Source organism: Ranitomeya imitator, chromosome 10 (genome assembly GCF_032444005.1).
Source record: "Ranitomeya imitator isolate aRanImi1 chromosome 10, aRanImi1.pri, whole genome shotgun sequence".
In the NCBI taxonomy this organism is placed as follows: domain Eukaryota; kingdom Metazoa; phylum Chordata; class Amphibia; order Anura; family Dendrobatidae; genus Ranitomeya; species Ranitomeya imitator.
This window is the reverse complement of record NC_091291.1, coordinates 54,418,991-54,430,545: the sequence shown is the minus strand read 5'-3', so window position 1 is coordinate 54,430,545 and position 11,555 is coordinate 54,418,991. Positions and strand designations below refer to the sequence as shown.

The 11,555-nt window shown below is 44.6% G+C and overlaps 1 long non-coding RNA gene across 1 annotated transcript; it reads right to left on the bottom strand.

Moving 5' to 3' along the window:
- Positions 1-1,599: 1,599 nt before the first annotated feature.
- On the bottom strand, positions 1,600-5,229 carry LOC138651783 (uncharacterized). Its single transcript, XR_011315533.1, has 3 exons — positions 2,251-5,229; positions 2,109-2,174; positions 1,600-2,010 (listed from the first exon to the last, which is right to left on the bottom strand). It is a non-coding gene; the product is annotated as an uncharacterized lncRNA (long non-coding RNA).
- Positions 5,230-11,555: the final 6,326 nt, after the last annotated feature.

The following is an 11,555-nucleotide window of genomic DNA, read 5'->3' as shown; positions in this document are numbered from 1 at the left end:
TGTACAGATACCACCTCCTTCAGAGCTTGTCTCATGTTGTTCCTAAACCACCAGATCATAACAGTACAAGTGGCCAAAAATGAATTAAATGTATCTCAAAAGAAGGAAAAGAAAGTTCTGAACCATTTTTTTCTGTGCTTTGGTTTGTCTTTTTTTTTCCTCTTGATATCTGGGTGGTTCAGGATATATGTTTTGGCATGGATGTTCAGGGTTTGTTTTCTCGTGTGGATCAACTTGCTGCAAGAGTACAGAATATCCAGGACTATGTTGTCCAGACTCCGGCTTTAGAGCCCAGAATTCCTACTCCTGATTTGTTTTTTGAGGACAGATCCAAGTTTTTGAACTTTAAAAATAACTGCAAATTGTTTTTTGCTTTGAAACCCCGTTCTTCTGGTGATCCCATTCAGCAGGTGAAAATCATCATATCCTTGCTGCGTGGTGATCCTCAAGACTGGGCTTTTTCTCTTGAAACAGGGGATCCGGCATTATTGAATGTAGATGCATTTTTTCAAGCGCTCGGATTATTGTATGACGAACCTAATTCTGTGGATCATGCAGAAAAAACCCTGTTGGCCTTGTGTCAAGGTCAGGAAGCGGCAGAGTTATACTGCCAGAAATTTAGAAAATGGTCTGTGCTCACTAAATGGAATGAAGAGGCTCTGGCTGCTATTTTCAGAAAAGGTCTTTCTGAAACCCTTAAAGATGTTATGGTGGGCTTCACTACGCCTGCTGGTTTGAGCGAATCTATGTCTCTAGCCATTCAGATTGATTGGCGTCTGCGCGAGCGCAAAGCTGTGCACCATATGGCAGTGTCCTCTGAGCAGAGTCCTGAACCTATGCAATGTGATAGGATTTTGACTAGAACAGAACGGCAGGAATTCAGACGTCAGAATAGGCTGTTTTTACTGTGGTGATTCGGCTCATGTTATCTCTGATTGCCCTAAGCGTACTAAGAGAGTCGCTAGGTCTGTTACCATTAGTACTATACAGCCTAAATTTCTCTTATCTGTCACCCTGATTTGCTCATTGTCGTCCTTTTCTGTCATGGCATTTGTGGATTCAGGCGCTGCCCTGAACTTAATGGACTTAAAATTCGCCAGGCGCTGTGGTTTTTCCTTGCAGCCTTTGCAGAGCCCTATTCCTTTGAGGGGCATTGATGCTACACCCTTGGCCAAGGATAAACCTCAGTACTGGACACAGATGACTATGTACATGGCTCCTGCACATCAGGAAGATTGCCGTTTTCTGGTGTTGCATAACCTGCATGATGTTGTTGTGCTGGGATTTCCATGGTTACAGGAACATAATCCGGTGCTGGATTGGAAAACTATGTCGGTGACTAGTTGGGGTTGTCGAGGAGTACATAGTGACGTTCCTTTGATGTCAATTTCCTCTTCCCCCTCTTCTGAGGTCCCCGAGTTTTTGTTGGATTTCCAGGATGTATTTGATGAGCCCAAGTCCAGTTCCCTTCCTCCACATAGGGACTGTGATTGTGCTATTGGGAAAAAGAACCGTAAGCACTACCCTGTGAAGGTGCCCGGGTAGGATCCCACATCATATATCAATATAAAATAAACCCGGCACTCAACTTATGGTGAATCTCTTGGGATTTATTAACAAGAGAGAAGATAAACGTTTCGGCCAATATTGGCCTTCCTCAGTAACTATGTACAAAATAACAAAGAAAACAATATGAGTTAACATCACTCAAAAAAAGGAAAACAAAGTATGTACACAAACAAAAAGATACGGTCCTGTGAGGAGTATATATTATACTATAACACGGAGTTCAAAAGTCACAACACAATAGGCTATGCACAAGACAAAATAATGGTCAGCATCTAGCAGGGAACAAGGAAATGGTATAACATAATAATGAAAATCCCAATGCACTGCTAAGTGCCATATGGGAACAAAGAAAATGTACAAGTGGGAAACAGAGGAACATACCGTACTGCCAATAGGAGCGGTGAAAGGTGAGGCAGTGAAATTCTGCCAGTGCTGTGAGTTCTATGGGAGTGGTAAAATGGTATTAGTAAGTATATGGCAGAGGTATAAATAAAGCCCCAAATGTAGGAGATCATAGTAGTGAAGTATAATTGTCCTACCAGGAAGTAGATAGAAGCAGGCTCACAGGGTCCGACCAAAACAGGGTCTGGAATAGCGTGGGTGGCCTGTATGGGGAGCGCATGATAGGTAAAAGCACTGCAAATGATGGTAGTGAGAGCTAAAGGTGGGAGGAAAACAAACCTGAGAGGAGCTGTGGAACAGATTAGTCCATGCGACGCGGTGTCCACCGCTTGTCTGCCTGGATGAGCAGCGTGCAGTGAATATAACAGGAAGTGGGTGTGGCTTAAGTCCGAGGCTGAATGTGTGTGACTACACATAGAGAGATGAGAAAAGCTGGGCGTGCCCACTGAGTGCATTCCAGTGACCTCATCATGCGTCCCACAGGGGTACGGTGGCTCAGAGGGAACGTGTCAGAAGCAGAGCTGGTCCAAGTGGTAAAAGGAAAGACCGTGCATGATATAGTGGATCCTAGGTGGCTGAAGGTCAGAAGCGGCGATTCTGAAAGGAGACGTACAGTTAGAATAGGGTATATATCACCGATAAGCATATAACACAGGACAATAAACCTAGATTGAAGTAATAAGGCATACTATACAGAATACTCTTATAGGAAGGATAACAGATCATATTCTCTGTTGAGACCCCTGGGGTAGAGGGTCCCTAGTGTGTGGATCCAATATGCCTCACGTTGTTTTAATTTTTGAATGCGGTCACCACCCCTCCATGGTTGTGGTACATGCTCAATTATCTGAAATCTCAATTGAGAAACGTTATGATTATGTGCAATAAAATGTTCAGGTATGGGGAGAAGAAGGTTCTTGCAACGTACTGTGGATTTGTGCTTAGATATTCGGTCTTTAGCTGGCTGTGTCGTCTCACCAATGTACATCAGGCCACAAGGGCATTTAATCAGATAAACTACAAAAGCTGTGTAGTATCCCCTTATATTAAAACGTTTGCCTGAGTGTGGATGATGGAATGAATCACCCCTGATAACATTGCTGCATTGATTGCAATGGAGACAGGGGAATGTGCCAAATTTTGGATTCTGTAGAAATGTTTGCCGTGGGACGGTGTTAGGAGGGGCAACGTCTGCTTTAACCAATTTGTCCCTGATGTTAGGTGCTCTCTTGAAGCAGGGAAGGAAAGGTGTGCGAAACTCAGGGACTTTAGGATGTGCCTCCTGTAATAGATGCCAATGTCTACGGATAGTTCTGTGGAGTATATAGGCATAAGGATGATAGGTGTGTACAAAAGGAATCCTATTAGACCCACCCGCCCTATTAGTAGATGGTGTATGGTTTGTGTTCTGTAGGACTGAGTTAGGGTAGCCCCGCTGTCGGAACTTATCGTGGAGTTCTTCTACCCTAGCCGGGCGTGTGGTGTCGTTAGATACTATGCGGTTAATCCTATGGATCTGAGACTTGGGTATTGAGGTTTTCATAGATTTGGGATGGAAACTGTTGAAGTGGAGAAGGCTGTTTCTATCTGTCTCTTTAGTATACAGATCAGTGGACAGTGATCCATCATCCACCTTTATGACCAATGTATCCAGAAAACTGAGTTTTTTTAGGTCGTAGGCCATGGTAAAAGATAAACCTGGCCATGAGGTTTCTAGGAATTGGTGGAAAGTCTGCAGAGATTCCAGTGGGCCTTCCCAGATGCAAAAAATGTCGTCGATGAAGCGTTTCCATGACCGTATGTGGTTATGGTAAAGGGGATGAGTGTAAATGAGTGTAGCCTCATAATCTGCCATGTAGCTGTTAGCGTAAGGGGGCGCTACGTTAGACCCCATTTGCGGTCCCCCGTATTTGTAGGAAAAACCTATCCTGGAACATAAAGAAGTTCCGTGTAAGTACAAGTGTGAGCAGTTCAGTACAGAGATTGACCTGATCCCCTATCATTCCGGTAGAACAAAGGAGCCGACGTATTGGGTCTATACCCTCCTTGTGTGGGATGGAGGTATATAAATCCTTTACATCAAATGATACTAGGAATGCTGTGTTAGATATGTTCCCAAGTTGTCTGATGTGGGATAGGAAATCGCCCGTGTCTAGAATAAAGGAGGGTGCATTTTTGGTTAAAGGTGTAATGATCTTTTCAAGGAACACTGATAAAGGGGATAAAATAGATTCAGTTGAGGCCACTATGGGTCTGCCAGGGGGACATTGTAGATTCTTGTGAATTTTTGGGAGGGTGTAGAACACCGGGGTGACGGGGTGTTTTTGAGTGAGAAATTCACGTTTTTGAGTCTACTATCCCCAGATCTAAGTATTTCTGTAGGGTCTCTGTTATGAGTGTCCTGGTCTCATTGGTAGGGTCCCTTGGAAGTTCCCTACATATGGTAGCATCATCAAGTTGCCTCAAAATCTCCCTAACATAATCAGTTTTATTCATTACCACAATGGCTCCCCCTTTGTCAGCGGGCTTAATGACCAGATTGGGATCATCTTGTATGGATCTAAGGGCCTGTTGGTCAAGGGCTGTGAGGTTAGGGGCGAAATGTAGCTGGCCATTATTAATGTTTGTGCATAGATCCTGGAACGATTTATGTACTAAGTCAATGAATGCTTCCAGTGTGTGTGAGCCACGTGGGGGTCTGAATGAACTCTTAGGTCTCAGGCCCAGGCTCTCTGCTGTTAATAATCTGGGGCCAGACCCACTAGGTGCTGTGGGGTTAGTCTGGGAAGGCATCTCTGAAAAGTATGCTTTTAATCTAAGACAACGGAAAAATTTCAATAGGTCCATTTCGAGTTCAAATATCCTGAACCTATATGATGGGCAATAGGATAAGCCTTTTTGCAGTATATTGTGTTCGGCTATCCCCAGAGTCCTGTAAGAAATATTGACAACTAATGGCCAATTACCTGCGAATTTCCTCTTCCCCCTCTTCTGAGGTCCCTGAGTTTTTGTCGGATTTCCAGGATGTATTTGATGAGCCCAAGTCCAGTTCCCTTCCTCCACATAGGGACTGTGATTGTGCTATTAACTTGATTCCTGGTTGTAAGTTCCCTAAGGGCCGACTTTTCAATCTGTCTGTGTCAGAGCATGCCGCCATGCGGAGCTATGTTAAGGAATCTTTGGAGAAAGGGCATATTCGGCCCTCTTCGTCACCATTGGGAGCGGGTTTCTTTTTGTTGCTAAGAAGGATAGCTCCTTGAGACCCTGTATTGATTATCGTCTTCTTAATAAGATCACGGTTAAATTCCAATACCCCTTGCCTCTGCTTACTGATTTGTTTGCTCAGATTAAGGGGGCTAGTTGGTTTACTAAGATTGACCTCCGAGGGGCATATAATCTTGTTCGTATTAAACAGGGTGACGAATGGAAAACTGCATTTAATACGCCCGAAGGCCATTTTGAATACCTTGTGATGCCATTTGGGCTCTCTAATGCTCCATCTGTGTTCCAGTCTTTCATGCATGATATTTTCCGCAATTATCTTGATAAATTCATGGTCGTATATTTGGATGATATTTTGATTTTTTCCAATGATTGGGAGTCTCATGTGAAGCAGGTCAGGATGGTGTTCCAGATCCTTCGTGATAATGCTTTATTTGTGAAGGGGTCTAAGTGCCTATTCGGAGTTCAGAAGGTCTCTTTTTTGGGTTTTATTTTTTCTCCCTCGTCTATAGAAATGGATCCTGTTATGGTCCAAGCTATTCATGACTGGATCCAACCCACATCTGTGAAGGGACTTCAAAAATTTTTGGGCTTTGCTAATTTCTATCGCCGTTTCATTGCCAACTTTTCCGGTGTGGTTAAGCCCCTTACTGATTTGACGAAGAAAGGCGCTGATGTGACTAATTGGTCCTCTGAGGCTGTTGAGGCCTTTCAGGAGCTTAAACGCCGATTTACTTCTGCCCCTGTATTGCGTCAACTGGATGTTTCTCTTCCTTTTCAGGTTGAGGTCGACGCTTCTGAGATTGGGGCAGGGGCCGTTTTGTCTCAGAGGGAGTCTGATGGTTCTTTGATGAAACCGTGTGCTTTTTCTTCCAGAAAGTTTTCGCCTGCGGAACGCAATTATGATGTCGGCAATCGGGAGTTGTTGGCTATGAAGTGGGCGTTTGAGGAGTGGCGACATTGGCTTGAGGGAGCTAAACACCGTGTTGTGGTCCTGACCGATCATAAGAATCTGATTTACCTCGAGTCGGCCAAGCGGCTGAATCCTAGACAGGCTCGATGGCCCCTGTTTTTCTCCCGTTTTTATTTTGTGGTCTCGTATCTTCCGGGATCTAAGAATGTTAAGGCTGATGCCCTCTCTAGGAGTTTTTCGCCTGATTCTCCTGGAGTCCTTGAGCCGGTTGGCATTCTTAAGGAGAGGGTGATTCTTTCTGCTATCTCCCCTGATTTGCGGCGGGTGCTTCAGGAATTTCAGGCTGATAGGCCTGACCGCTGTCCAGTGGGGAAGCTGTTTGATCCTGATAGATGGACAAGTAAGGTAATTTCTGAGGTTCATTGTTCAGTGTTGGCTGGTCATCCTGGGATTTTTGGTACCAGAGATTTGGTTGCTAGGTCCTTTGGGTGGCCTTCCTTGTCGCGCGATGTCCGTGCTTTTGTGCAGTCCTGTGGGACTTGCGCCCGGGCAAAGCCTTGCTGTTCCCGCGCTAGTGGGTTGCTTTTGCCTTTGCCGGTCCCTGAGAGGCCCTGGACGCATATTTCCATGGATTTTATTTCGGATCTTCCTGTTTCCCAGAAGATGTCTGTTATCTGGGTTGTTTGTGACCGGTTCTCTAAAATGGTCCATCTGGTACCTTTGCCTAAGTTGCCTTCCTCCTCAGATCTGGTTCCATTGTTTTTTCAGCATGTGGTTCGTTTGCATGGCATTCCGGAGAATATTGTGTCTGACAGAGGTTCTCAGTTTGTCTCTAGGTTTTGGCGGGCCTTTTGTGCTAGGATGGGCATTGATTTGTCTTTTTCTTCGGTGTTTCATCCTCAGACTAATGGCCAAACTGAGCGAACTAATCAGACCTTGGAGACCTATTTGAGATGCTTTGTGTCTGCTGATCAGGATGATTGGGTGTCTTTCTTACCGTTGGCCGAGTTTGCCCTTAATAATTGGGCTAGTTCGGCTACTTTGGTTTCACCTTTCTTTTGTAATTTTGGTTTTCATCCTCGTTTTTCTTCTGGGCAGGTTGAGCCTTCTGATTGTCCTGGTGTTGATTCTGTGGTGGACAGCCTGCAGCAGATTTTGTCTCATGTGGTGGACAATTTGACGTTGTCTCAGGAAAGGGCTCAATGTTTTGCTAACCGCCGTCGGCGTGTTGGTCCCCGGCTTCGTGTGGGGGATTTGGTTTGGTTGTCTTCTCATCATGTTCCTATGAAGGTTTCTTCTCCTAAGTTTAAGCCTCGGTTTATTGGTCCTTATAAAATTTCTGAAATTATTAATCCGGTGTCTTTTCGTTTGGCTCTTCCTGCCTCTTTTGCCATTCATGATGTTTTCCATAGATCTTTGTTGCGGAGATATGTGGTGCCCGTTGTTCCCTCCGTTGACCCTCCTGCCCCGGTGTTGGTTGAGGGAGAGTTGGAATATGAGGTTGAGAAGATTTTGGATTCTCGTTTTTCGAGGCGGAGGCTTCAGTATCTTGTCAAGTGGAAGGGTTATGGCCAGGAGGATAATTCTTGGGTTGTTGCCTCCGATGTCCATGCTACCGATTTGGTTCGTGCTTTTCACTTGGCTCGTCCTGATCGGCCTGGGGGCTCTGGTGAGGGTTCGGTGACCCCTCCTCAAGGGGGGGGTACTGTTGTGAATTCCGCTCTTGGGCTCCCTCCGGTGGTTGTAAGTGGCACTTTTGTGAGTTCTGCTCTTGGGCTCCCTCTTGTGGCTTCTAGTGGTATGGCTGCTCCTTGGAGTTAGCTGTCATCAGCTGCATCCACTTATTGTCCGCTATTTAAGTCTGGCTCTTTCTTCAGCCTGTGCCACTTGTCTATGTTCCTGGCTGGATTCACATCTCTGCTTGGATTCTCCTGGTTTCCTGACCAGTTCTGCAAAGATAAGTTCTGGCTTTGCTCATTTCAGTCCACATGTTGTGGACTTATTGTTCTGTGCATTCTATATTTGTCCAGCTTGTCAGTATGGATTTTTTCTGTTAGCTGAAGCTCTGGGAAGCAGATTTACCCTCCACACCTTTAGTCAGGTGTGGAGATTTTGTAAACTCTGTGTGGATTGCTTTGTAGTTTTTATACTGACCGCACAGTATCCTTTCCTGTCCTATCTATCAAGCTAGACTGGCCTCCTATGCTAAAATCTGATTTAATTTCTGCGTATGTTATTTTCCCCTCCTCTCACCGTCAATATTTGTGGGGGGCTATCTTTCCTTTGGGGATTTTCTCTGAGGCAAGATAGGTTTCCTGTTTCTATCTTTAGGGGAAGTTAGATCTTAGGCTGTGCCGAGGGGTCTAGGGAGCGTCAGGTACCCCCCACGGCTATTTTTAGTTGCGCTGCTAGGTTCAGGGTTTGTGGTCAGTACAGATACCACCTCCTTCAGAGCTTGTCTCATGTTGTTCCTAAACCACCAGATCATAACAGCAAATATCTGTATGGGGCCATGTGCAGCATTATATGGGGCAAATATTTGTATGGGCCCATCTGCAGCATTATATGGGGCAAATATCTGTATGGGGCCATGTGCAGCGTTATATGGGGCAAATATCTGTATGGAGCATCTTATGGGGCCATGTGCAGCATTATATGGGGCAAATATCTGTATGAAGCATCTTATGGGGCCATAGTCGGCATTTGTGGAGCATTATGTGGGGCAAATGCCTGTATGGAGCATCTTATGGGTCCATAATCAGCATTTGTGCAACATTATATGGGGCATATTTTAATATGGAGCATCTTATGGGGCCCATCAAACTGTATCGAGCATTATATGGAGCCATCATGAACTGTATGGAGCATTATATGGGGCTCCTGATTCAATATGGATATTCAAAAATACTTAACCTACTGAAGTCTCAATTAATTTTACTTTTATTGGTATCTATTTTTATTTTTGAAATTTACCAGTAGCCGCTGCATTTCCCACCCTAGGCTTATACTCGAGTCATTAAGTTTTCCCAGTTTTTTGTGGCAAAATTAGGGGTCTCTGCTTATACTCGAGTATGTACGGTACTCTCATAAAGACTACACATTATACCGCCATATATATTTATTACATAATAATGCCGCCATATATATTTTTTTACTTCGCACTGCCATATAGACCACACTTGATGCCGCCAAATATTATGTGATCTGTATTATGGCATTATGTGTGATCTATATGACGGTATTATATGTGATCTGTATGGTGGTATTATGTTTGATCAGTATGGTGGAATAATGTACAAAATATATGACTATTATATAACTATATTGGGGGATTATGTGTGATCTATGGCATTATGTGAGAACTACATGGTGTTGTGTGATTTATATGGTGGTATTATGTGAGAAGTATATGGCGATATTATGAGAACACTATGGTGGTATGCGTGATCTGTATGATGGTATTATGTGAGAACTATATGGCACCATTATGTGTGATCTATGTGGTGGTATTATGTGAGAACTATATGATGTTTATAGCCTAGGAAGGGGTTAATAATACCCATGGTTTTTCCCAGGCTATGAATATCAGCCCGCAGCTGTATATTTAGCCTTTACTGGCTATTGAAATAGGGGGACTCCCCAAAAAAACGATGTGGGGTTCCCCTATAATTAAAAACCAGAAAAGGCTATGCAGACAGCTGCGGGCAGATATTAATAGCCTAAGAAGAGGCCATGGATATTGCCCCTCCCCCGGCTACAAACACCTGTTCAAAGCCACCCCTGAAATGGAGCATCTCTAAGATACGCCAATTCTGGCACTTAGCCTCTCTCTTCCCACTGCCCTGTAGTGGTATCATATGGGTAATACTTGTGGGGTTCAGGTCACCTTTGTATTGTAAGGTGATATGGTGACATCAAGCCAGCTTAGTAATGGAGAGGCGTCAATAAAACACCTATCCATTACTAATCCTATAGTTGTTAAGGGGTTAATAAACACAGCCAAAATAAAGCATTTTAATGAAATAAAACACTTCAGTTTTCCATCTTTATTTTGCAGCTAATCCATGCAACGCCCTTGATCTCCTGTAAAAAAATAAATTGAAAAAAAATAAACCAGCAGCATACTCGATGTTCCCTCACACACACATACACGCAGATGCACACAGACACACACATATTCACAGCTCAGTTTCCGCCCACACATTCTTCCTCCTCCCTATCTGCATCGTTTATCGCACGCAACTCCGCAGCAAAGTCACAGATTTTTAAACCTGCGGTTTTGCCTAACTCAATAGTAGTCAATGGGTGCAGAAACGCTGCAAATTCGCAAAAAGTATTAGCATGCTGTGGAAAATAAAACCCTGCAAATCCGCGCGTCTTTTTCCACAGCATGTGCACAACAATTCCCAATTTCCCATTGACTAACATTGGTTGTGCACTACACTGCGGATTTGATGCAACGTGTGCACATAGCCCAAGTGTCTCACCCCTGCTATTCCAGGTGTATCTCTCTGCCCTGATATTCGATATGCATCACGCTCCATATGTGCCTCACTCATCATACTACATGTCTCACCATCACGCTCCAAGTGTCTCACCCCTGCTATTCCATGTGTATCTCATCATACTACATCTCTCACCCCTGCTATTCCAGGTGTATCTCTCTGCCCTGATATTCGATATGCATCACGCTCCATATGTGCCTCACTCATCATACTACATGTCTCACCATCACGCTCCAAGTGTCTCACCCCTGCTATTCCATGTGTATCTCATCATACTACATCTCTCACCCCTGCTATTCCAGGTGTATCTCTCTGCCCTGATATTCGATATGTATCTCTCTCCCCCCCATCACGCTCCATATGTGCCTCACTCATCATACTACATATCTCTCTCCCCATCACGCTCCAAGTCTCTCACCCTTGCTATTCCATGTGTCTCTCTCTCCCCATCACGCTCCATGTCTCTCATCATACTTTGTCTCTCTCCCGATCACGCCCCAAGTGTCTCACCCCTGCTATTCCATGTGTATCTCTCTCCCCATCACGCTCCATATGTCTATCATACTACAACTCTCCATGTCACTCGTTATTCCATGTGTATCTCTCTCCCCATCACGCTCCATGTCTCTCATCATACTACATCTCTCTCCCCATCACGCTCCAAGTGTCTCACCCCTGCTATTTCATGTGTATCTCTTTCCCCATCACGCTCCATGTCTCTCATCATACTACGTCTCTCCATCACTCTCCATGTCTCACTCCCTGTTATTCCATGTGTATCTCTCTCCCCATCACGCTCCATGTCTCTCATCATACTGCCATTCACTGCAGACCTGGATCTCCTTATCTTACTGATGGATGAGTCACAGACAGCTCCCTCAGATAATGCTGCTCCATACACACCACATGTCTTCACTCTTCCTCCAGTCCACCATGTTGCGGAG